The sequence below is a fragment of the Castor canadensis genome, chromosome 7, assembly GCF_047511655.1.
Source record: "Castor canadensis chromosome 7, mCasCan1.hap1v2, whole genome shotgun sequence".
NCBI classification, from domain to species: Eukaryota; Metazoa; Chordata; class Mammalia; order Rodentia; family Castoridae; genus Castor; species Castor canadensis.
Window position 1 is genome coordinate 104,431,454 of NC_133392.1, and position 26,499 is coordinate 104,457,952.

The following is a 26,499-nucleotide window of genomic DNA, read 5'->3' on the forward strand; positions in this document are numbered from 1 at the left end:
TTCTTCCTTTAAGTTGTTCTCTCAGGTATTTTGTTCACAACTGCACAAAAGTAACTAATGTAGAAAATCAGTACTAGAGAAAAGGGGTCATTGCTATGACCAAGCCTTACCAGGTGGTTCTTAAGCCTTTGGAACTGGCTTGTGAGAAGAATGTGAAAAGTTTAGAGAAGTGGGTTACAAAAAGCCTGGGATACTGTAAACAGAGCTTAATGGGTGATGCTGGTGGGATTTCTAAAGACTAGAATGACTACAAGAATGTGGAGAGTAAACACCAGGCTTATGAAGTTTCAGATGTGAACAAGTTCTCTTAGGAATTGAGGCCATTCATGTTACATTCTGGCAAAGAATTTATCTAAATTTTGCCTGTCTCCTGAGACTTTGAGTTAGGCTGAATTTAAAAGTAATGGACTAATTAATTTGACAGAGGAAGTTTCAAGACAGCAGAGAATTTAGGCTGTGGTATGGATATTCCTGGCTGCTTTTAGCCAGGTTTACAGTGAGAGTTTGGAGCAAAACACAGAACACAAAAGATTTTGAAAGCATGCCATTAGGCCAGAAAATAATCAAGTTTAAAGTTGTGGACAAAGAGGACATGGCTGTTAAAAAGATTAGCATCATTAAAAAGAAATTAATCATATTTACCCCATTATTACCCTCTTTACAATTAATAAACACTACTAAATTGGTAATTTTAAAAGATTATAGGATGCACTTTTATGTAATAAATCTAAGTTCCAAAGAAGCTAAGTGGCCTACACAAGCCTATATAATCAAAGCTTATGTTAAAGACCCCTGACTTGGAATGTTCATTGTCTCTGCCACACAGTCTCCCAGGGTAGTGTGTTGTTTGATTAATATTGTTGACTTTCCCTTGGGATTATCTCATTAGCTCACTGAAAGAAACCAAACTGTGCATGAGAAATTTCCTACAGAATATTGTTAAGACTACTTTCCTCTAGAAAAAAAAAATCAAATAAAAACTAAAATATCTAAAAAAAAATCTAGTACTTTGCACAGGGACAATTGGAAAGATGCCTTCCAGCCATCTCAGGAATTGACCAGACCCCACCCACTGCACGCTCAAGGTTACAGAGGTTTAGCTCTTTTGAAAGACTTTTGTTTTGAAAAGAGAGCTCCTGAGTCCCCACACTCACAGGGCTGTCTAGGGGTTTTCCTACATGTAGCTCACAGGCACTCAGAGGCCACTGCAGCAATGGTTCCAGGGGGTTTAGCTACCACTCCAGCTTGTGGCAGACCTTGTTGTTCTCCACTCAGTGCTGGTTTTGCAGGAATACAGATGCAAGCGTTAGGAGGCATGGAGACTTCAAGAAAGGTCTGGGAGGCCAGGCAATGTAACAGTGTTGAAATCCCTCCAAACATCCCCTATGAGGGTGATAGATGAAGATGTGAGAGTGCAGCCCAAGATGCAATGGAGATCCCAGAAAGCTAGAGATGCCAGGAATTCAGAAGGTCTGCCAAGGAAAGCCATAGACAAGCAATGAGTGGAGCCAGCCTAAGAGAGAGACCAGTGGGCTGCAGATAGCAAGGCTGTAGCAGCAGCGGGGCTTCCTAAACCCTTTAGAGCTCATGCCACACCACCATATGCCCTGGCTAGTGGACATGGAGTTACACAATCTAATGTTTACCTTGCTGGGTTTCCTTGCTTTTGTCCCATCTTTCCTTGCTATTTTATTCTTCCCTTTTAGAACTAGAATGTTTATTCTGTGCCACTGTATATTGGAAGTGTGTAACTTTCTCTTTGATTTTATAGGAGCTCACAAGTAAGAGTTTGCCTTGAGTCTACAAGGATAGAGGATACTTGGATTAGGATTTTGAACAATGTTAGAACTATTAAGACATTGGGGACTTTTGGAGGTGGACTAAATGCATTTTGCATTATGAGATGAAAGCCCTTGGGGACTAAGGACAGAATGTTATGGTTTGAATATGAAATGCCCTCCTTGTGTTCATGTGTTGAAAGCATGGTCCCCACATGGGATCACTATTTGTGGTGACTCTGGAAATATTAGGAAGTGGAGCCTAGCTAGAGGAAGTAGGTCACTGGCATGTCCCGAGGGTCTCTATCTTGCTCTGGGCTCCTTTTTCTCATTCTCTCTGCATCCTATCCTCCATAAGGTAAACGGCCTATTCCTACACATGCTTACACCACCATGATGTTCTGCCTCATCACAGGCCCAAAATCAGTGAATAAGGACTATTGACTGAAATTTCTGAAACTATAAGCTAAAATAAATTTTAGGTGTTTTAAGTTTGTTTTTCTCAAGTATTTGTCACAGCAAAGCAGAAGTAACAGGCACACCCTTTCTCTGATTTCATTTATTTTAAATGCTTTTTTCAAAAAGTAAATATATTTGTTACATACAAAAATATGTTTCATTATGAATCATAAAATTTTTAATATAAGTTATACAGTATAAAAATAAAAGAATACTCAGTACCCCACACCCAAACTAAGAATTAGTTTCTTCATGTCTCTCCTATTCTTTTCTACTCTTCCCAGAGGAGATCAGGCATGATCTGGAATTTCCTATTTATCATTTCTTTGCTTTATTTCCAATACTGTTAATCTTTATGCATCTATCTCTAAATCATATCTGTTTCATTTTTCTTGGCTTGAGATTTAAGAAAATATCATGTTGCAAAATATTCTAAGATAGCTTAAATTTTAATTCAACATTGTTTTAAAATCTATCCATATTACTGTGGAAAATTATAATTTATGCATTTTCACAATTGCATGCTAATGTATATTCTTTTTAATATCTTTTCATCCTTTCAACATTGGTTGCACCTGCAGTTATTGTATCCTTTTGTCTTTTGATTAGATTTATCATTTTTCTGTTCTTTTTTTAAGCCAACACACCAGAGGTTTATTTACTTTATTAATTTGATTTTTAAAAATAGTTCTGGTTTTCTTGAGTCTTTTTTATTTTGGAGCCATCATAGATAAATGTCTGCTCTGATATTATTCTTTACTTCCTTGCTTAATCATTTCTTAACTTGTCTATAGAAATTAACCTCTTCTGTAAAATAAAATTTATAACAGTACTCACCATTCATGGTTGTTCTTGAGATTCAATGAGTCAATATACCGAAAGCACAAAGAAATCTGAACCTAGATTTTCAGCATATTTTGTCTGTTATGGAAATTTTTCACTTGTTTCAGTTTTCTTTATCTTAGTCTAGAATACCAGTTGTATGTTTGTTACCATTTCTGTGGTAGACAGCTCCTTAAAGTGGCTCCCCTCACCTCTGCTTCCTGGTGTGCATTATCTCTTCTATATCATCTCTCTCTCTCTCTCAATCTCTCTCTCTCTCTCTCTCTCTCTCTCTCTCTCTGTCACCCATGGCTGCCTACAACCAGGTTTGATAACCACATGTGACAAGTAACTCTCTGAGTATATGAGGCTTCTAGGAATTGAGGGCAGCCGCCAGTGATCACCTGGCAAGAAACTTCAGCCCCCATTTCTGCAATTTGCAATCACGAAGAACTGGATTTGCCCAACAATCTGAGTAAATTTGGAAATGAACCACTCCTAAATCAAGCTCACATGGCAATGCAACCCCAGCCAACAACCAGACTTGCAGCCTTGTGACACCCTGTAAAGGAGTGCCTGGACTCTGACCCACAGAAACTGTGATAATAAAAGTGTGTTGTTTTAAATTACTAGGAAATATTTAAAAATTATTATACATCAATAAATAGCTAGTAGAGTCTCACTCCTGTATATCTCTTGACCGACTTTCAAGTGATGTTCTGTTTCATTGTGCTGCATTTTTCTAGCTCAGATCTATTATGTAATTCACAAATCCTCTCTTCATCTATGTCTAAATTATAAATTATCAATTTCAATTGTGTGTGTCTGCATGTGTGGCGTAAGCATTTCTTTTCGTTTTGTTTGATTTCTTTATTTACCCTGATTAGTAATTTATTATGTTTTCTTGCTTGCATCATGCTTGATGGTTCCTTTATGAGAGCTTATTTGGAGGTTCTAGCAGGAGAGCGCAGCTACTCGTATACCCTTGACCAAAGAACAGTCCTCCTCTATCGGGGATGGTCGTCCTCTTAGACCAAGCGCGCAGCTTCAGGAAGGATGCACATGGAGCAGTGAGGGAGGAAGGGGACACCCACCTAGCCAGCCAGATCAGCTGAATCAACCCTGGTGATTAATGGGGTGAGAGATGTCACAGCCAAATCGCCTTCACATCCTTGATGGTTCCTTTAAAACAATCATTTTAAGTCTTTGTCTAATAGTCTCCTTATCTAAAACCCCTCTTTCTTGTATTTTTTTTTTTTTTTTGGTGGTACTGGGGCTTGAACTCAGAGCCACTCCGCCAGCATTTTTTTATTTTCAAGATAGGGTCTCATGAACTATTTACCTGGGGATTCTTCAAACTGCAATCCTCCTAATCTCTGCCTCCTGAGTAGCTAGGATTACAGACGTGAGCCACTGGCGCTGGGCTCTTTTTTGTTTCTGAGGCCTGTTGTTTTGCTGGGTTTTGTAACGTTGTCCTTTATGTTTATTTCTTAGTTTGAACTCCTTGTTTTATTTGGAATTTGTTTGTAAGAATTTTTTTGATGGCTGAAATAAAAATGGGTTCCTTCTGGATGTGTATTTTCTTCTGCCAAGTAGCTGAGACACTACAAGATTATAATTTAAATTTAATTTAAGTTTTGGCAGTACTGGGGATTGAACTCAGGGCTTCAAGCTTGCTAGGCAAGTGCTCTACCACTTGTGCCACACCCCAGTTAATTTAAGTTTTGGCTTGAAGTTTTCTGGAAGCCAAATAGGTAATTTGATTTTGTATTACAAATTCACATAGGACCAACTCATGGTTCCAAATTCGCAGTGACACATTTCCTCCTCACCATTCAAAGCCAAGGTTTGAGGAAGTTGATTAGCCTTGCAGCTGCTTAGTTAGTTCTATTTCATCATGTTATTGAGGGTAAAGACCTTTGGAGTCCCAACCTTATACAAGAATAGCTTCCATTTAGGTTCCTGGGGTGGTTAATTTTATGTGTCAATGTGACCAAGCTATGGGATGCCTAGATACTTGGTTAAACATTATTTAATCTCTGAGATGTCTCTAGATAAGATTAACATTGGAATCAGTAGACTGAGTAAAGCAGTTGGCCCAGCCCAATGTGGATGAGCGTTACCCAATCCACTGGAAGCCTGAGGAGAACAGAAGGTGGAGTAGGGAGAATTTATTCTCTGCCTGATTGTTTTGAAGCTGTAATGTGGGTCTTCTGCTCTCAAACTGAAACTTATACTTTAGACTTTCCTGGTTCTCTGGCTTTCCGACTAAGAGTGAAACTGAACCACTGCCTTTCCTCTGTGTTCAGTTTACAAATATACATCATACAGTTTTCAGCCTCCACAATCATATGAACCAATTCTTTAAGATCAACTATATGGATATAGATAAATATGCACCTTGTATTAGTCAGCTTCACATATTACAACAAAATATCTGAGGTGGGTATTTGAAAAAGAGAAAAGGTTTGTTTAGCTTACAGCTTGGGGAACTGAAAGTCTAAACGGCATTGTTCAAGTTCAACGGCCACCCCTTATTCCATCACCTCACAGAGGCTAGGTGTGCAAAAGCAAGCAAATGATTACATCTCAAACTAGGAGCAGAGATGAAGAGAGGGAGCTAAACTCAGGCTTTGTAAAAACCCTCTCACAAGAGCTACCTTTCAAAGACATACCCTCAATTACCAAAGTCCTTCGTCTAGGCCTTACCTTCTAAAGTTTTATATCACCACCACACTAGGAACCAAGTCTTTCACATGTGGACCCTTGGAGGACATAATAAAACAAACCACACCTAAAGCACAGTTGATATGAAAAATATTTATGTACAAATAAGAAAAGGTAGTCTTCTCTTTATTATTGCACTTTCATCTGTAGTTTTCTCACACAACCTTCTCCTTCAGAAATTGTATCTTTGTTATTGCTTATACTCTCTCTTCAACAAAATTAGAGATAAGGGCAAAATAGTTTCTGCCGGGTAGCGAGGGGTAAGGAACGGTAAGGGAAGAAGTGGGGGGGGGGTTAGGGAGGGGGTGAGGGGAAGGGGGAGAAATGATACAAACATTGTATGCACATATTTATAAAAATTTTAAAAAAGAAATTGTATCTTTGTAAGTGATGATGATGGTTTGTATACTTTCATTTTGGTGTCTTAGAATGCTTTGAAAGCTCAACATGCCTGTTGAATTTAGGGTAAAATAGGAGTGAAAAACTGTGGCAGGGGGAAGAAATGACCCAAACATTGTATGCACATATGAATAAAAGAAAATTTAAAATATTTTTTAAAAAAGACTGTGGAATTCTCCTATAACAGTATCTGTAAGTTGAATCTCTCAAATAGGAGCTCCTGCTATATTCATGCTTTTAGATACTTATTCAGTGAAAGCTCATTTTTTTCATAAGAAAAATCTAGTTACCATTTATGCTGCAGGTCAGCAGGAGCAGAGAACACTAGGTTTAAGGTCTCCAAATATTTCTTATAGTTCCCAAGAGTCTTTACTCCTATTAATTTTCTTCAACCCTTGATCTTCTAATACACCTGAAAATCAACCAGGAGGAAATGGTTTACAGAAAAGGAATGGATTCTCCCTTTGAGAGGAAAATAGACTTCTCCAAATGTTCAAATCCAATAGAGATATAGAAGAAAGGTCTAGTCACTATGGAATCAGTGATACAGATTCCTTAGTTAAAGTAAGTGAACTTCCTTCTCTATTTAGGCTATTGAATAACTTGTAATAAACATAATTTATGATTGAGAGTAAATTTGCTCGCCACTTGCATTTCTGCTGAGCTGTCCTTCCATAGAGCCATATCATACAGGGTAATTATCTATATAATCCAAGTCATCTACAAGTAAAACTATATAGCTTAGTGTGAGGGATACCTTGTCTTTTTCTTCAAAGAAATAGAATTATACTCAACCCGGGTAAATCTACTTTAAAGCAACAGCCCATTATGCTTGCTTATCTCACAGCTTACTGGAATGTTAAATGTTAACTTTGCCCTTTACCTCATCTATAGTTAATCAAGAAAGATATGAACCCTGACTCCTTCAATAGGAGAAGGGGGCAGTGTTGTGTCAGGAATAAAAACTTGAGTGGACTTCCTGCTCAGTGAACCTGCTTATGGAACCTATGTCCGTGGCACATCCTTCTGCAGAAGTAAAACTTTTGCCTTTCTGATTGACTCCTGAGTCTTATTTCTAACACTTAGTAATTCCAAATCCAGGCACTGTAATTTCCAAGTCATCCAAGGAAACAAATTAATTACTATTGCTTGCCTACTTGGTATCAATCACTAGGCTGAGCAATTGTGTATGTGTGTTCTTCCAACAATCCCATGAGATAGACAATATTATTTTAATTTCCATATATGAGATCATTTGACCAATATATCATAGGCATTAAATTGAAGAAATGATTATAGGCAGGTTTCTCTAATTATAAATCTTATCATCCTTTCTTGCTGTGCTGTTTTCCCACAAAAATTTACATGGAAGCTCTCTTGAGTACAAGTAGGTATAGGACTAAATGTGCCAGTGACCTAAAGAAGGTCTTTTGCATCCATGCCCTATGAGCTCAGTTGAATCCAGAGTAATACACAAAATGGATGGTTTTGTGTCTCCCCTTATCCCATTGCTCACCTGCCAGCTTCCCTGAAACCTACAGAAAATGATAAGTATATGCAGTTTAGAAGAGGAGACCTCAGCTACAGATTGCAGTCAGAGGAATACTTTTTAAAATATATGAAATGAGTCCTGGAGCATCTCTGTTCCAAATTCTCCCATTGCTTCTTGGGTAGAGGCAACAGCTCTTGCAATGTCACAGGACTCCACATGATCTGTTGTGATGGCTCCAATCTAGTCTCCATCTTTCTTCTCATTGCTGTGCTTCTCCAGCTAGATGGCTGCCACCCTGATTACTCTAGCCTTTTGCTTATTTCTCTATCTGGAAGGCTCTTCTCAATAATCACATGTCTTGCTCCTTTACTTTCTTCAGATCTTTATTCAAATATCCCTTTCTTAGGAGAACTCCCTTAACCACTCTAACTTGGCCATATTAATCAACACCCAGAGCATCAACATACAGCACCCCACAATACATGGAACACACCTTACATTCCTGCCTTTCTTTACTTTAGCATGCTTTATATTTTATATTTTTGCACTGATTATTATCTATTCCTGCCCATCCCTCACCTGAAAATGTGATCCACAAGGGTAGGGGGTTTGTGTGTTTTGTTAACTGTTACATATGTACTGTCTGTAATGACAATACATTGCCTATTATTGTATGTTCAATAAATACTGGTTTGCTAAGTCAAATTCAGTAAATTAAAGTTTTCAGGTTGAAGACACAGCAATTTTACAACTTCTAAGCAGCAAAATAACCAGTTCAGTTGCTGGAGGTCCAGCTGCACAAGCTCAGGTAGCACCAAATGCAGAATATGTATCATTTTGGACAAAAGGCGATTTTTAACTCTTGTGCTATAAGAACCCAAATTTCATAACAAAGATTCTACACTATCACCCACCCAGGAAAGGAGCATCAGATATAAAATTATTCATATTTAATTCTTTATTACTTGAATTCTGAGCCCTTGAGATTTCAACCTCTGGGCCAAGATGCCCTAATAATTGGCCTATCACTCAGTAAGAATTTCCCAGATATTCCTAAACAAAATCTAATTTGAAAATATGACAGCCATTATGTAGCCTCTTTCTGAACAGCCAGAAGCACAGCTTGTTCCCTAAGAAAGCTGCCAGCTCTTCTGTACTGAGGTCCTTCACCATGTGAATGCCAGGGAACAACCAGACCCAATGAAGAAGCAGACACCAGAGGACAGGGGAGCATCCTGCAGAGAAAAGGCATCCTCCTAAATTTTGACATGGATGATCTCACACATATGCTTCAAAGTCACCAAGCCTGACACCTCTTTCCCTGTTTCCTGAGCCCCTTCCTCAATTCCAGCAGCTGCTTTCAAAGAAGAGGAAACAATGAGTTGTCCAATCTTGATTTTAAATGTCCTGTCAGGCTTCACAAAAATCTTCTTTGGCAGCAGAATGCATTCTTTGATGTTCTTCATCTTCTCATTAAACTCACTAGAGAATTGGCTGATAGAAACACCTTTCTGATCCAGGATAGGGCCTAATAGGGGTCCCGGGAATGGCCTGACCAGCTTGTAGGATGGTCTGGGTCATCCCACTGACCTCTGGCTTCCTGGTGGCCTTGCTTGCCTAGCTTAGTTTCAACATGATGTGGGGCTTTCAGTTTTGTATTCCAACTTTCTGATAACTATTTGCCTAAAATGAAAGGTAATATATATCATACTGAAAATAATCAGTCATAAAAAAAAGAGGCATTCTCTCTTCTAACAAAGTAACTCTGCATACATGTAGAAATACGTTGGGTCCCTTGTGCTTCTATTGGATGGCCAAGAAGTAGTTAATTTATTGCCAATATATGATGCTATGTCTATTTTAACTGTACCTAAAAAGGCTGTATGTGAACTGAATTTTTTAATTTCTATTTATTTCCTTTTTGTGTTATTTATATGCACAAAGTGTTTGCAGAGTCTATACGTTAATTTTTTATTCTAAATCATACATGATATCAAGGGTTGGGTAATATACACCAAACTTATTTTCCAAATGCATGATTGTGATGGCAACAAAGTATTAAGTAAGTAAGTAGCTGGGCTTGAGCCAACATAAGACTATAGACTAAATCTAAGTAACTGTCAAGGAAGTGCAATCCTTGTGAAAAAATATATTGATCAAGAACATAAAATTTAAGCAGAAGTTTACCTTCTGCCAAAGACCAATCAATAGACGTTTCCAGGCAGAAAAGCAATCTCTTGGGCAATTTACACCTTTACTGTTTTTAGGGATTGTAGCTCAATATGACTATACTATACTTGCTGCAATGTCCTGAGTATTTTCCTCATCATTCTTGTTTGTAATGATTCATCTTCTTCAGCTGTATTTCCCATGCACAAGGAAAATTTACTTTTGCACAAGAAATTTCATGAAAAAATGTGTAGTCAAGTTACAAACTTTGGCATCTGTTATATCTTGCCCTAATAAGTAAAATAATCTAATATTGATTATGCTGCACTTGTAGGACTTGCATGCTTGTATTGGTATTTGAAGATACATGACAATTGTTATTAACAATCATAATCAAGTAACAAGCGTAGCATTGTAATGCTGTTTTACATGAATTCTTTGGAGTGGACTAATATTTAAAACATTTTGTTCATTTTCAGTTTTTGAACTCCTAAGGAAAAAAAATTAAGCTTCAATGACTCATGCATAAAATAAGATTACCAAAGTGATTTTTGTATTTCTTAACTTGGTCTTAAAATAGTAATTTTAACTTAAGTGATATCATTCAGCAAGTACCCACAACACACTATGGGCTTTTTATACATTCTCTGTTGCCAGTGATGACCTTGGAAGGAAAGTTTGAATTACGGCCTATTTTTATAAGTAAAGAAAAATGAGGTTTAAAGAAATTAAAAACTTGTGAAAGATGCTACAGTTTAAAAAAATGGCAAAACAGGAGTAAGGAAGCCATTTCTCTGTACTTACTTTCCATTAAATTAACACAAGGTATAACTTGCAAAATGCACCTCATTTGATAAGAATAGTCGGTTGTTTCAAATTTCATCTTCAATATGTGTCCAAGTGAATTTCTAGCCCTCATGGAATTTCAAATTATGGGCAATATTTGATTCACAGCAACAGCTCCTTCCTTTCATTTACCTTCAAGTTTTATCTGGAGTACTTATTAGTTTATATTAATGTACTTTTAATACTTTACTAAGAATTTCATAAAAATCGTATCAGTAAATTGAAAATACTTTGCCATTTTTCTAATGATAACTGAAATTACTGATGTAAATATTTCATGTTTTTAAAATTTTAGTCTCTTTTACTTCAGAAATTAACCTTTAGATTGCATATACTTTTCAATTTATTAATAAAACAGATTTCCCTCCTTCATGACTGAAACAACAACAATTTTAACTGATTAAGTTATAATCATTTTATTTTTATGCTGTTTTGTACATAGAATGCATTTATAAGTAATCAGTGTTCATAACCAATTGTTGGGAAAATAAATGAATAATATGTATTATAATATTTTAATTTTTGAGGCCATAATTAATATTATAATCTGCTTTCTTCTATGACTTTCTACTCTTATTTAGAAACTATTTCTGTAAGCAAAATCATCGATATTATGCCAAGACATGGGTCTTTTATGGTATAATGTCACTGTTTTTAGGATTTCTTGAGTGCCTAAAATGAGCTTTAGAAAATCCATCCTGATCCTTAACCTTTGAGATTTTACAACAGAAAACAACACAATTCACTTTTTCAGCTCTTTGCAAACATCACAGCTAAAAGGTCTTTTATCACAACTATCTGAAACAGAGATGAGCAAAACTAAAAATGAACACCAAAAATGAAATTTAACAGCAAAATTGAAATCTAAAAACAAAGTGAAACGAAACCAAAAAACTGAGAATCTAACTCAGTAATAGAGTGCTTGACTAGCAAGCACAAGGTCCTGGTTTTGATTCCCAGCACTGTAAGAAAACAAAACCAAGAAAACCTTAGAGCTTAATCTCTTTTGAGGAACCAATGCAGATGCTACAGGCCTTTGGCATAGGTTCTGTAATTTTAGGAGACTGTCATATCACAGACCCATTTCACACAGCAATAAACACAATTCTAACTGCCATCTCTTAGCCCTTCCACTCTCCCATCTTCCCTCTCTTCCTCCAGTGTCTCCACTTGGTGTCTTTCAATTGTAACCCCTGTCTACCTGCATCTGCCATGCCTCTGCCAAGTTCAGGTCTTACTCTGCTTCTTCTGATCTCAGGAGCTGTGGTCTGATCTTCCCTCTGACAATATCCTTAACCAAGGAGGTTCTGCAGTAATGCTGTTGGAGTTATATCGTTAGTGAACCACAACTACCTGAAGAATTAAGTAAAAGCTCTTTAGCAGAGTACACAAGGCACTTTATTCTCTGGCCACTCCTACCTACACATAAAGCAAAGGAGAGTAACTAATGGAGCTTGTTCATGGGCCTGACATGGTGATAAATGCCTGTGATCCCAGCTACTTGGTGGAGATCAGGAGGACTGTGGTTCAAGGGCAGCCTTGATAAAATGTTAGAGAGACTCCCATCTCAGCAAACAAGGTGGGCATGGTGCTGCATATCTATAATCTCAACTATGTGGGAAGTGTAGACAGGAGGATTGTAGTCCAAGGCCAGCCCTGGGAGAAAAAGCACAAGAGCCTATCTGAAAAACAACTTAAGCAAAAAAGGGCTGAGGGCATGCCTCAAGTTGTGGAGTGCTTACCTAAGCAAGTGCAAGGTCTTGAGTTCCAACCCATACTAGAAAAAGAAAAAAAAAAAAGACTTGCTCATACATAGAGAAGTAATGTGATAAGTGATCTTCAAAGACTCCTGGGGCTCTGGTCTTCCTGGAACTTTGAGAAGGTAAAAAGTTAGCAAAATTGGGCAAAGCCATTCTTTCTTGGCATAACAGACTCAATGTGTTACAAAATCGTTGACATAAACAACTTAAAAAGAGGAAAGACTTATTTTGACCCATGTTTCAGTACAAGGTTGGCTGACTGTAGTTCTAGGCCTGAGGCAGGATATCACAGTGGAAGGGTGTGGTGAAGCAAAGCTGCTCACCTCATAGCAGCCAAGAAGAGAGTGACAGCATGTTCTTGCCAGTGGCCTCTTCCTTCTTTCCCTTCCTTCTAGGTCCCCAGCCTATTGGAGGGCACCTCCCATGTTTAGGATAGGTCTTCCTGTCTTCATTAATTGTCTCCAGAGATACCCACACAGACACACCCAAAAGTGTGCTGCCCTTTTCTCCTGGGCATCTTTCAATCCAATCAAATCGACAAGATTAACCATCATACCTAGTATCAGAGATTAAATGTTTTTATCATTTTTAAGTATAAAATTTTTTCTAAGTGTAAATTAATAATATTTTATAGTCTCCAAGATCCAATAATGTTCATTGCTTTAGTAAGAAAAAACTACATTAGAATTATTTTTGAAAATTGCGTTCCAAATATCTCACATTGGCCTACTCAGTTTTCTTAAACTTTTATTAATAATTTATTAGAAGGATTTTAAATATTTTATTATGTAATACTTAACATGAGTAATTTTCAAAATAACAGTATGGAATATTTAAAAGCTTGGAGACAATTAGAATCAAAGTCTAAGCAAATAAAATCACTGGGTAGTATCATTTTAGCCAAATTGTTCTCTTTCTCTCTAAAAGATAAGTGCAATATCATTCTCTTGTTCTTGTTATTGTTTATTTTTTGAAGCATATAAATGCAAAGGTAATAGCAATCAGAAAGTGATATTCTCCTTTATTCTAGGACATTCTCCGTATTTGATTTTGGTTAGTTTTGTCATATTTCTAAGGCAGATACCTTTCGTTAACTATAGATGATTCATAGACTGAAAAATGTTTGAAAAATAAAAGGAATATAATACCTCCACCTTGTGGGCCACATACAAGGCAGCATCAGGGTAACCAATAACCTGTGTACATATTTCTATTTAGGGATTAAGAGCAGTGGCTTAACATTTATGAAAATTCTGCTTGAAAGTAAATAAAAGTCAAATTCTCCTCATGGGGTGGGCCAGAGGGCCAGGGATTCAGTTGTTTTCCATTGGAGTTTTTTCTCTGATTTTCCAAGCTCCTTACTCTGTCCCAGATGGTGTCTATAACACCCTGTACTACAACCACACTTAACACAATACAGATAGCTGTGTTAGTCTGAGAAAAGACGTTATACATATAAAATCACAGGGGGATATGCCTTTAAAGCCAGAAGCTCTCCACAACAGGATGCTTCAACTACAAGTGACAGAATAACAGACAAAAAGTGATTCAACAACAGGGGCTTATGTATGTCATGTGAAAGTCTGAGAGTAGGCAGATAGGGGAAGTTCAGCTATTGCAGACCTAAGCTTTTTTTTTTTTTCATTTTTCTTTTATTATTCATATGTGCATACAAGGCTTGGTTCATTTCTCCCCCCTGCCCCCACCCCCTCCCTTGCCACCCACTCCACCCCCTCCCGCTCCCCCCCTCAATACCCAGCAGAAACTATTTTGCCCTTATCTCTAATTTTGTTGTAGAGAGAGTATAAGCAATAATAGGAAGGAACAAGGGGTTTTGCTGGTTGAGATAAGGATAGCTATACAGGGCATTGACTCACATTGATTTCCTGTGCGTGGGTGTTACCTTCTAGGTTAATTCTTTTTGATCTAACCTTTTCTCTAGTTCCTGGTCCCCTTTTCCTATTGGCCTCAGTTGCTTTAAGGTATCTGCTTTAGTTTCTCTGCATTAAGGGCAACAAATGCTAGCTAGTTTTTTAGGTGTCTTACCTATCCTCACCCCTCCCTTGTGTGCTCTCGCTTTTATCATGTGCTCATAAAATCAAATACCTAGGTGTAAACCTAACAAAAGATGTGAAAGACCTCTACAAGGAAAACTATACACTTCTGAAGAAAGAGATTGAGGAAGACTATAGAAAGTGGAGAGATCTCCCATGCTCATGGATTGGTAGAATCAACATAGTAAAAATGTCGATACTCCCCAAAGTAATCTACATGTTTAATGCAATTCCCATCAAAATTCCAATGACATTCATTAAAGAGATTGAAAAAACTACTGTGAAATTTATATGGAAACACAAGAGGCCACGAATAGCCAAGGCAATACTCAGTCAAAAGAACAATGCAGGAGGTATCACAATACCTGACTTCAAACTATATTACAAAGCAATAACAATAAAAACAGCATGGTACTGGCACAAAAACAGACATGAAGACCAGTGGAACAGAATAGAGGATCCAGATATGAAGCCACACAACTATGAGCAACTTATCTTTGACAAAGGAGCTAAAAATATACGATGGAGAAATAGCAGCCTCTTCAACAAAAACTGCTGGGAAAACTGGTTAGCAGTCTGCAAAAAACTGAAACTAGATCCATGTATATCACCCTATACCAAGATTAACTCAAAATGGATCAAGGATCTTAATATCAGACCCCAAACTCTTAAGTTGATACAGACCTAAGCTTATTTCTCTTTTTACTCCACCATTCTTGAACTGTCTGCAGTGTTTCCCTTCATGGTTGAAAAAATGATGTCATGCTTTTAACTAAACTGTCATGGTCACATGATAATTATCACACATGATAATAACCAAATATCCAAAGAGTACATTAAATATGTCCCAATATTCATTCTCTCCCTCTTCTTTCCTCCTTCTTTTATCAGTATGGCCTGAAACTGAAGTCAAATATTATGCACTGGTTTGATAGCTAGTGAAACAGAGAAAGCCTAAGTCTTAACAAGTCTCATTTCCCACTCTGCTACCACAGATAAAGTCCCTAAGCCACATGACCTTCCTTACCAAGGTGACCAGGCAAAGCTCTTGGTTATCACTGAGTAGCAGATTTCAGTTTCCTGACAGCCTGTAAAATTATTCAAACAAACCCATCGTGTCCTCTTACAGGAACCACAACCTCTCCTACTACAGGCTTGTATTCCTCAGCCCCTAGCTATACATTCTCTTCCCAAATGTGACCCCATGTGGCCTGTGTGGCACACAGTGTCCTTCTCTGAGAGTATCTGTGATTAATAGAGTTATGTCAATTTCATGTGTTTAATGGCAGGTGCCATTGTTTGGCCATCCTTATATCATTAGGCAGGGAGTGTAGTACTCCCTGCCTATATGGTAAATTGGAGATGATTGAAGCAATCAGGGAAGAAAATCTTTCCCTGAATTTCCTCAGAAACTTCCCTTATAGTCTTTTACATCTCAACCCCCCAAAACAAACCACACAGTCACCCTTAAACTAATCATTGGCAGAGGACGCTGGTAAACAATCATGACCAGCTTAGTCTAGGCAGGCATCATCCTCTGCAAGATACATAGTGCTGCCTGATATCAAGCCAAAGAAGGGGAAGGAACCAAAGGCTGTTGGGGAGAGGCCATCACAAACACTTCATTGAAGCTCTCTAACCCCACCCTTAGCATTACTGGGATGGTCTCTGTAAAGAACAGCAGAACTATCAAATCTATACATTTTGTCTCATAAGTGTAATGACATGTCAAAAGGCTAACAGTTGCTAATTAGTTGTAAAATAGTTAGAAATTAGTTGTAACAGGATGTAAAGGAGGGTAGGTGTTAATGATATATTTGTTCTGCTTGCCTTTAATACAAGTCAAGTTTTGTGTGCAAAAGTTACTGTTATCCTTATTCTACTGGCAGGGACTTAAAACCTCACATTAAGCCAAGAATACCACATACTAAGTAAGTAGTGGATTTGGGATTCAAAGCTAGTCTGTCAGACCACAAAACTCAAGATCTCATCACTACATGTCACTACAGAGTTAAACCTGGCTGTGACATAAATCTCAAGGTCACAGAAGATTGCTATAGCTAAGAAAATGAACTGCTGACACAAGTCAGCTTGCTCTGTGAACTGGAGATCTGACTAAATGAGGCCCTGGAGACCTTCTTTGAAACAAGGAAACAAGGCCCCACCAAAGCAAAGTTAAGTTTTCCTACACAGATGAACTATTAGATCTACAGCCAGCTCTCAGTCATCTGGGAACCTATTAAACAACCTATTAAATTATATATATATAGTTGAGCCCTATATTTTGGTCATTCTCCAACAAACAGAAAGGAAAGAAAATAAAAATGTGCTACTCAAATAAGTATAGTTAATAAAGGGATCTGGTAAACTCTCCATGAGGAAGCAAGTTTAACATAAAGGCTTTAAGAATGTCTATTTCTCTATCTCTATGGATTCTGAGTCCTAGTTTTTGGAAAGTAGATGCAATGTGTGTATTCTAATTAAACAGTTGGAATTAAACAATTCCAAGTCTTTTGCTCACTTCTTTTCAAAGTCCTGATTTGAATCTATTTCACAAAAGAATTAGCAAGACAAATGAGAAAGGAAGGAAGAAGTAAGCACATTTGTGTAATCAGACTAAATGGTATATTATTTCTAAAAGACAAAACTGAGCATAGTGAGCTGAATAATAGTCCCTCTTCCTAATCCCTGAAACCTGTGAATGCTCCTATGTATAACAAAAGAGACTTTGAAAATGTGATAAAGGATCTTGGAATAGTGAGGGAATCCTTGATTATCCAAGTGAGCTCTAAAATATAACCACAGGTATCCTTATAATAGGTTGGCAAAGGGAGGCTTGACTACAGAAGAGAGAAGGGCAAGTTGGTGGTGGGAGCAAATATTGGAGCAATGTGCTTTGAAGATTAGACAAGAGTCACAAATTCAGAGCATAGTCACTAAAAACCGAAAAGGGCAAGGAATTGAATTCTCCCCACAAAGCCCCCTAAACTCCATGATGAGACCTGATGACCAAAAGCAAAACTCTAGGATTTCTGACCTTTAGGACTATAAGAAAATAAATCCATGTTATTTTTAAGCCACCAGGTTTATAATTTGTTAGAGTAGTCATATGAAACTAATACAGTGTTTTACTATATAGTTATTAAAGAATACATTCTAAAAAGATATAAAAGTAGACAAAGGAAAATGAACCCATTTGCACTATCAAGTCCTCCAACTGACTGTGTAATCTTGGACAGTTCACCAGTTGGCAGGCAAATTACTGAACTTCTCTGAACCTGTTTACTTATCCATAAAAAAAGATAATAATAACTACTAAGTTTGTCAGCGTTCTCCAGAGAAACAGAACCAGCAGGATGTATGTAGATACACAGATAGATTTATTTTAAGAAATTGGCTCATGCAAGTATGAAAGGTTGATATGTCCAAACTCCACAGAATAGGCTGACAGGTTGGAAGCTCAGGAAAAGATCTTCAAGTCTAAATATAGCCTATAGTAAAACTCTCCCTTCCCTCAGGGAGGTCACTCTTTTTCTATTAAGGTCTTCATCTGAGTGAATGGAGTCCACCCACATTATGGAGGGTAATCTGGTTCACAGTGTAAATGTTAATCTCATCTAATAAATGCCTTCACAGAAATATCTAAACTAATGTGTGACCAAATATCGGCATATCGTAGACCAAACTGACACACAGAATTAACCTTAAAAACTATCTTATGGGATTATTATGAAAATAAATGAGATATAGATGCAAAATATAAAGAAAAATGAGATATAGGATGCTATTAACATTACTGTTCATGCAGAAGTAGCATGATATATTATCAGACACAAGAGTTTGATAACCAGTTCATTACTAACTTAATAATTTACTGCTTCTATGACTATTGACCATTAGTTCTCTAACTGTAAGTTTATAAAATAAGATTAATGAAATTCAATCCATTAAGGTATGTGCGGGTTAAATTCAATTTTAATTCATTGAAAAAAGGTAAGTGAAAACGTGAATATTCCTATCATCTCTCTTTCTCGTCGGTCCTCCTCATTCCTGCCCCTCTCAGTCTTCACTGTACTTTGTATGCCTATCATTTCCAGTGATGCTGCTGCCCATGTGAAAGGACCTGAGGAGAAGGTGGGAAGGGAAATCAGCAATGTCTAAATGTTTCCCACTGGGGGTTTTCACTGAAAACATAAACCCTCTGGGAAAATTCTGCTTTAACAAACACCACTTTCACATAAGATTCCATTTTGTGAAGTGATTCCCATATCCTGGCTGACAGCTCACACTAGCAAGGATTTGCTGATCTGGTTTCAACAAATTCTATTAAGAAAAAATGTAGACAGATGCAATCCCAAGACTGTGCATGCTAGAGCCAGCCAATTTGGCAATTACATTGTAATTTTCATCCCCTATTTATACTTTCTACCATAACTAAATGAGTCCACAAGATTTCAGTTGAGGATGAAGAACAGGGAAAGTGGAAAGAACACTGGCTATGGGTTCATTCTGAACCTGGTCTGGATCCAAGTTCAGCCTCTTTTGAACTGTGTAACCTTTAGTAAGGTTCTGGGACTTAAGATCCTCTTTTTTAAATGGAGAAATTAAAAGTAGTACAGTTCCAGATGGCTGCAAGTGTTAAAAAATGAGGTATCTGGTGCATAAAAAAATAAGTGTTTTGACAATATACTTCTGACACTATAGGTAGTTTCTCTAGAGTCTGGAAGGAACCCCAAGAGATAGATTGGAGGAGAATATCAAAAAGCTGAATAAGTTATAAAGAATAAGACGTTGATCTCAGTGAACAGATCTACCAAATGAAAAAGGAACAAGCAGAATCTCCTCCTGAGAGGTGTTCATCTTACTTAAAAACAAAACCAGTGAAGTATCCCTGAGTCTCTCTTCACTTTGTTAAAATAAAAAACCCTTTATAACTAAAGAACTAACAGAAAAATGTTAGTAATTTCTGGCTTTTCCAAACTGTCTTGAAAAAGTTCTTCCTTCTGCGTCCACAGAATGTATGTAATGGGGTAGACTAGACTGGGATTGAAGACCAGTAGTTTTTAATGTAAGCATTGCTAGTGACTTACTGTGGGGAAAGACAGACACTTTCTCAAGAAAAGATAGTTAATAAAAGACAATTTGAATCACTTGCCCAAGGATACGCATACAAGAATTACACTGACTCAAACTAATATTAGTTTAAGAAAAACAGAACAGGTTGCTTATCCAGGGCTTGTTTGATTACTCCTTAGTCATCACTCATGCAATTTCTGTGCTCTACATATGTTATTATCAAGATGGCACATGATCATCTACTAGAGAGCCCATCTAATGTTCACATGCCAAAGAACAGGAAGAAGGAAAGGTCAGGAGTGTGATAAGAGCATGCCTCCTATGGAGACACAGCCTCCCCGAACTTAATCACACGGCCAAACAAAACATCAAAGAGGCAGAAAATGTGGTATTTTGATTGACTGTATTGATTGATAGGCAAGTACTTTTCCACTTGAGTCATGCCTCCAATCCTTTCGCTTTTAGATTGTGTTTTGATAGGATCTCAAGCTAGCTTTTTCCTGGGCTAGCCTTAAACCACAATCCTCCTACATCCACCTCTCAAGTAGCTGGAATTACAGTTGTGTGCCACCACAATTTGACCAAGTTTCATGGGAAACACTGACCCAAATCCACCCAGCTAAAGTGTTCCCCCATACCTGACCTGGAGTAACTATTTGGACTATTAACGTATGCTGTTTCAAGCTATGAATGTTTGGGATAATTGGACAATAAAAGTAACTAATGTCAATTGCTAAAATATCTATAGGACAAAAGAGATACTGTCATGTTGAGCCCATATTTCAAATATTTATTGAGCACTGACTATGGACTGTGTATTCTTCTCAATACTGGGCATATATTCTAGTAGATAATAAACAAATAACCCAATATGTGGAATGCCATAAAAAGAAATAAATACATGTTTTACCAGCTCATAAGTGCAGAAGCAGAAAAGGATTTTTAAGGCCTAACAGAAAGCTCACAGAAAAATGGCCTCTAGAACTATCTTGTAAAACCGTACTGAGAGGAAGTGCCAGCCACTATGGTTACTACTGGACTTTGTACCCTGCTACCTTTACCACTGTCAGAGACTGTGTTTCGCCCTCAGTCCAGCAGCTCATGGCTTCTTCTCATTGCATTAACACAATGACTTCCCAGATTTAGCTGCTTGTCACAAATGCTACCCTCCAAATCACAGTCTTCCATGTGATTGGTAGTATCTGCTTCTATTTTCAAAGGAGGTTGGAGAGTCCAGAATTTTTAAATTATTTATTAGAAAAAATACAATGTGGGGAATTGCTAATGTGAGGAGAATGTGTGCAAAGTATTTTGGAAAATCATGGACAGACATCTACTCTATAGAGACAGGGCAGATGGAGAGCAAGGTATACTGTGTGGTCAGGGAAGACTTCCCTGATGAGATGCTATTTGAACAGGGACCTGGAGGAAATAAAGGAGCAAGTGCAAAGGCATTTTAGAAATAGCACATTTGTTCTATCTGTTCCAGAGCAGAGTGTTCAAAGGGACCAAGGATGTGAAGTCTGAGAGCTGATGGGAAGATGTAGGAGGGTTTTGTTGACTAAGGACAGTTAAAGCCAGTTTCTGAATCTTTTTGTTTATTTAATACAGACTATTAAACTATAATGTGTAGACAGGAAAAATAAATTATTTACTGGATTATGCTTAATATTGGTGGCTCATAGGACCCTCCTCTCTTAACAGCCCCATCCTCTACTTCCCCCTAGTTCAAAGTAAATATTCTTGTATATTTTCCATATTAAATATACTTATATATTGTCTATATTAATTTGATCCCCATATTTCCCTCAACATCATCCCACCTCATTTTCTTCCTTTGCTATAACACAGGCCTGTACATGAGGTAAGGAGCTAGTTGAAGTTGGATAGGATATCAGAAATATAATGCTAGAAGATACCAAGAGCTTTGTAGGAGATCCTGCCTGTGGGGGAGCAGTGGAGGGGTGGAGAAGATGGAGAAATGGTGTGGGAGTGTGAATATAGCACAAATACTGTGTATATATGTATGAAAATGGAAAAATGATACCTGTTGAAACTCTTTCAGGAATAAGGGGAGGGGGAGATAAGGAGAATAGTGGAGGGGTGAATTCAAGTGTGATATATTTCATAAATTGTAAGAACTCTTGTAAATGCTACAATGTAACCCCACCCAGCACAATAATGAAAATCCTAAGCAAAAAGGAATCAAGTCACACTAGTTAGACTCAGAGACAAGTAGGCAAGGTGAGAGGGAAGGGGTGATTTAAATAACACCATGAGCATACATAGTCTTCTTAGATTGATCTACTCAGGACTCACATATACCCTAAAGTAAACAACTATGATAAAAAAGAGTGAAATACTCAAAGATCTATATGGGTACAAGATAGCATCCCATTGGTCCCAGAAAGTTGAAGTGGTGAACAAGGACAGGAATGACTCCTGAAAAAACAGAACATGAGTGCTGCAGAAATATATATTAGCAGTAATCAAGGACAGTATTCATTTTAGCACACTATATTAGAGTTGCCTCTTTTGACATCATTATAAACGAGGACATCACATAGACCTAGTACAGGAAATGAAAAACTTAGCTAAGCAGCAGGTAGCAAAAAGGACCAGCATATGAGTCAAAAATGGGAGCTGTGGACATTCAGTTCTTTTTGGAAAAAGTGAAAAAGCTATTAAGTTTGTATTGAGTGGGAAAGAGAGTAGCCAAAGAAGTGACAATTATCCTCTGACACTGTACAGGTTATTTTAGAGTCATGCCTAAATATTTGAAGTTAAGGAAATTTTTTGTGATGTATTAGTATGGTTTGAACATCTTGATGGAAAAAGAGGTTTGTGTCAAACAAAATTCTTGGGAGTAGGGAGGGAGATGAGAAGGCTTATTAATATCCTATAGTCAATCTCAGTTGCTCCATTTTTTTCCTCAAAATGAAATTACTCAGATCCCAAATCTATTAAAAACTATGCAGAAATACCTTCATAGTTCATGTTTTTCATTACACCACACACAAAGGATTAAGAATTTGCTTTTTGTTATTCTTCTTGCTGTAGTTATACATTGCAGATAAAAGTCATTTTTTCGTATACCTAAAAATGTGGCTTATGTATGGGACAAGAAGAACAAAGAAAAGCCAATTAGCTTTCAGTCTACTTTTTTACTGAGAAACAGTCTCTCAGAGCTTGCACTGTTTCAAGTTAAAGGATGTATTGAGTTCTATCGTCCCTCACCAAGTCAAGGAGGTAGTTGGAAATCAAACATCCCAAGAGTACAGAGTTTTATGTCAGCATTTTCTTTATTCTACCCAGTTAGTTACTGCTCGAAAGTGCTCGTTTTCACCCCTTGCCATTTTTACTACCCATAGTTCAGGATTTCTGGACACCACACACTGTTGGAACAGCATTGAAAGCTAAGCAAGCAAAATCTAGCCTATCCTCAGGATGATGAGGAAACTCTGTCAAGGACCACTGCTTCCCAAATTCTACAATATGTCTTCTGTGATTCCATAGGAAATCTGCACCACCTTGAAACGTCAGGCATCTGTGAATATACTTGGCATAGAGTCTTGGAATACTCATTATTTAGTCCCCCAAGGCTTGGAGCTCAGGGACTACGTCAGCTGCTCAGGAACATACCATGTCAACAGTAAGCCGACACATAGTATTTTGACCTCATCAGGCCTCTGACATTTAGACCTCAGCCTGATTAGGTCCCTTGAGCCAGAAACAGTCCACAAAAGTATGTCCTCTGTATCATCTTCAGGCATTGGGCTAAAGCCAACACTCCAGACCACTGTGAGCTCATCTGATCTGTGCTTTGTTTTCTTGTTCTTCCTCTGTAAGCCTTTATCCTAACCTCAACTTAACTCCCAGACCACTTTTACATGGATTACCTACCCAGGAATGGAAACCCAAAGTTCTGTCCATGCTTAAGTCATCCACACCCTTCTTTATCTTTCTAATCTCTGAATTTCACTACACCAACTTTGAAAAAATGTCCTTTTTTAAAAATGTTCCTCAGTTCCTTATTCTGAGTTCATTATCTGTACACTACTAAAATCTTCTCATTCTGTCTCAATTTATCTTAACTTCTCGTTCTTATTTTCCATCTCCCAATCTTTCCATGCCACATTCTGAACAGTTTTTTTGGCTATATCTAATCTGACTTAATCCATTTGATGAATTCAAACCATCTGTAGTTTACTTCTAAAATTTATATTTGCTTGTTTTCCAGATAGGCTTAGTAATTGGTGATTGCTTACTCATCTATGTGATTATATCCTCATTGTACTGCACAGGATAAACCTGTAACTGCATTTCTCAGAATCCCATTCTCCGTATGGTTCTAGATTACAACCTTCCAATGGGAAGCCATTGCACAACATTTTGATGGTGGATAGAAGAAGGCATTATTTTCTGAAGGCAGCTACAGCCAGATGTCTCAGTACATCTGAGACTGATAGCAGTTTCTTACCTCCCTCTTGAGAGCCACCTATTTCACAGCTGTGTAATGGTGGATGCAATAGCTAATAGGAGTGCTGCAGAAAGTTATAATGACTTCCCTTTGGGTCCCCCCCTCCCAAAAAAGAAAAAGCCTCTGGTGGCTCAGACTGAAAACACTGGTGACAGCTTTAACAAATTACAATCACCCAGTCCTTCTAAAATATAAAGCCTATAATTCTATGCTTTTTCAAAACTGGAGTACATGGAGTAGCTTTTGTTTATCTGACTGAACTTTGATAAACTCTAGAAAAAGTGACCATTGCCATCATTATGCCATACTTTAACATGTACAACCATTGATCACAGGACTTATAAAAGTTTACTGTATTTATTTATTAAGGTCTCTATATCCTTTCCATTGCCCTTTACCTAGAGCACTGTAAAAGAGCAGTTTCTTCTAAGTATTTATATTCTAAGCATCTAAAATGATCCACAGAATAATGAGACTAAAAAGAAACATTTTATTTTAAAATCATGAACCACAATTGTCATGGGTTTGAAATTTTATTGCAAATCATCTCAAAGATTTCTTCTTCAGGACATTGCATACTCCCCACAAGAGGAGGATTCAGGCCTAAAGAATCCTCCTCTCCAGTTTATCCTCCTTTTTTTTGTGGCAAAGAGAAGTGCACCTATAGCCTGTGAAATAGCTGCAGAATCTACCACCTTCTACACGTATACAAACACACAGATACTCTTTCATTATGCATGTCTATTACACACACTTCCATCAGTCACAGTCACATAGGCTGTTCACCACTTATCACACCCCAATTAAATTTCCTGCCTTTCCATAATAGTTGTATAAAAATTTACTATATTGATTTTTAGCATTTTTAAGGCATTTTTAAATGTTGAGAAATCATACTCAGAGGATTGCTTTAATATATCAGCCTATTCACATAAAATTATTTCTGATTATTCAGTCTTACCTACAATAAAAGTATCAATTGCCCTAATTTCTCATAGTTTGGTAGGAGAACAATGCTTGACTCCTCTCCTGTTGGCTGGTTTGTGGCATTGACTCTCCCCCAATTATGAAGAACTCACTAACCCTAATGAGAGTCAAAGTGCAGAATAATCCTTCAAATGCCCATACTTCCTGCCTCAGTCATATTATTACCCAATAATTATTTGGGAACAATTATTGAACAAACTAATATATAAAAATCAAGTACAACCATATCCATACTTTAGAGATCAGAAAGAAAATAAACACCTGTTAATCTCTACTAACTAACAGGTATTTTATCTACATGATAATACTTGGTGAGCCAAATATTATCCTCACCATTTTACCAATGAGCAATGTGAAGTTCAAATAGATCATTTACATAGCTAATAAATAACAGATATATGATATGAATCCAGAACTACCTGGGTTTAAAACCCAACTTTTTCCCATGACAATTGCTTCATGTTGGTTCTTTAAGAGTCCAAGTATATTTTTATGAATTTTTCTAAAATTTCTCATGAAAGATGACATTTCAGATAAAAACACATTACTTGTAGCTTCTAAATTATAAAAGCATCAGTTATTCCATAAAAGCACAGAATTTTCAATGGCAGACTGACTCATAGTAAACATATTACATACTTATCAAATATACTAAATGAATAAGAAAGCAAATCCTTTGCTTTTGCATATAAACTGAAAGTAAGAACCATAAAATCAAATAATAAAGTAAATAGGATATTCTTTTGTTTTCAAAATCATTCAGTCACTGATGAAAACTGTACTTTCCTGTATTTTATAGCTCCTTGTCCACAGAGTCTTATAGCACAGAGTCCACAGGTAGTCATAGTAACAGAGAGGTAGAAACTCCACACAGTACACTGCTGAGAAGTAAATAAGTTACTCAGTTAGCAGTACTGGCTATATTTTTCACAAAGTCTTCCTTAAATTACCAAATAACAAAAGTTAAGTCCTAGTTAGACAGAAGAAAAAATGTGAAGGCCCTGGCAAATATATAATGTTGTGGTATTTGAGGATCAGGATGTAGACAAATAATTAAGAGAAAAGGTGTTAAAAATAAGGTTGGAGGAGTAGCCAAGAGATATATCCATCATGCAGGTTATTTGTAAATAACAGTAAAACCTTTAGACTTTACTCAATGTTATGGAAATCAGTAGATGGTTAAAACAAGCGACTAACACCTTCTGGGTATAGAAGCAAGGAGATCAGTCAGGAGGCAGGTGTACAATGAAGAGATAGTGATTACTTGGAATCTAAGAGATGAGAAATGGCAGCATTAGGATATCATTTGCTAATTGACTGAGACTGGCACATCAAATAAGGAGAAGAGTAAGAGATGATTGCAAGAGTTTTAAGCATCTCGGTGAATTAAATATCATTGGCTAGAATGTGGAACATTATAGGAGGAGTAGAACTGAAGGAGGGTGAAAAC

The 26,499-nt window shown here is 37.2% G+C and overlaps 1 long non-coding RNA gene and 1 pseudogene across 1 annotated transcript in view; both read right to left on the minus strand.

The window, feature by feature from the left end:
• The window catches only part of LOC141424914 (uncharacterized), a 252,528-nt gene that overhangs the window by 49,297 nt on the left and 176,732 nt on the right, over positions 1-26,499 (minus strand). The window lies entirely within an intron of this gene.
• Positions 8,765-9,312, minus strand: LOC109703167 (large ribosomal subunit protein uL11m pseudogene; annotated as a pseudogene).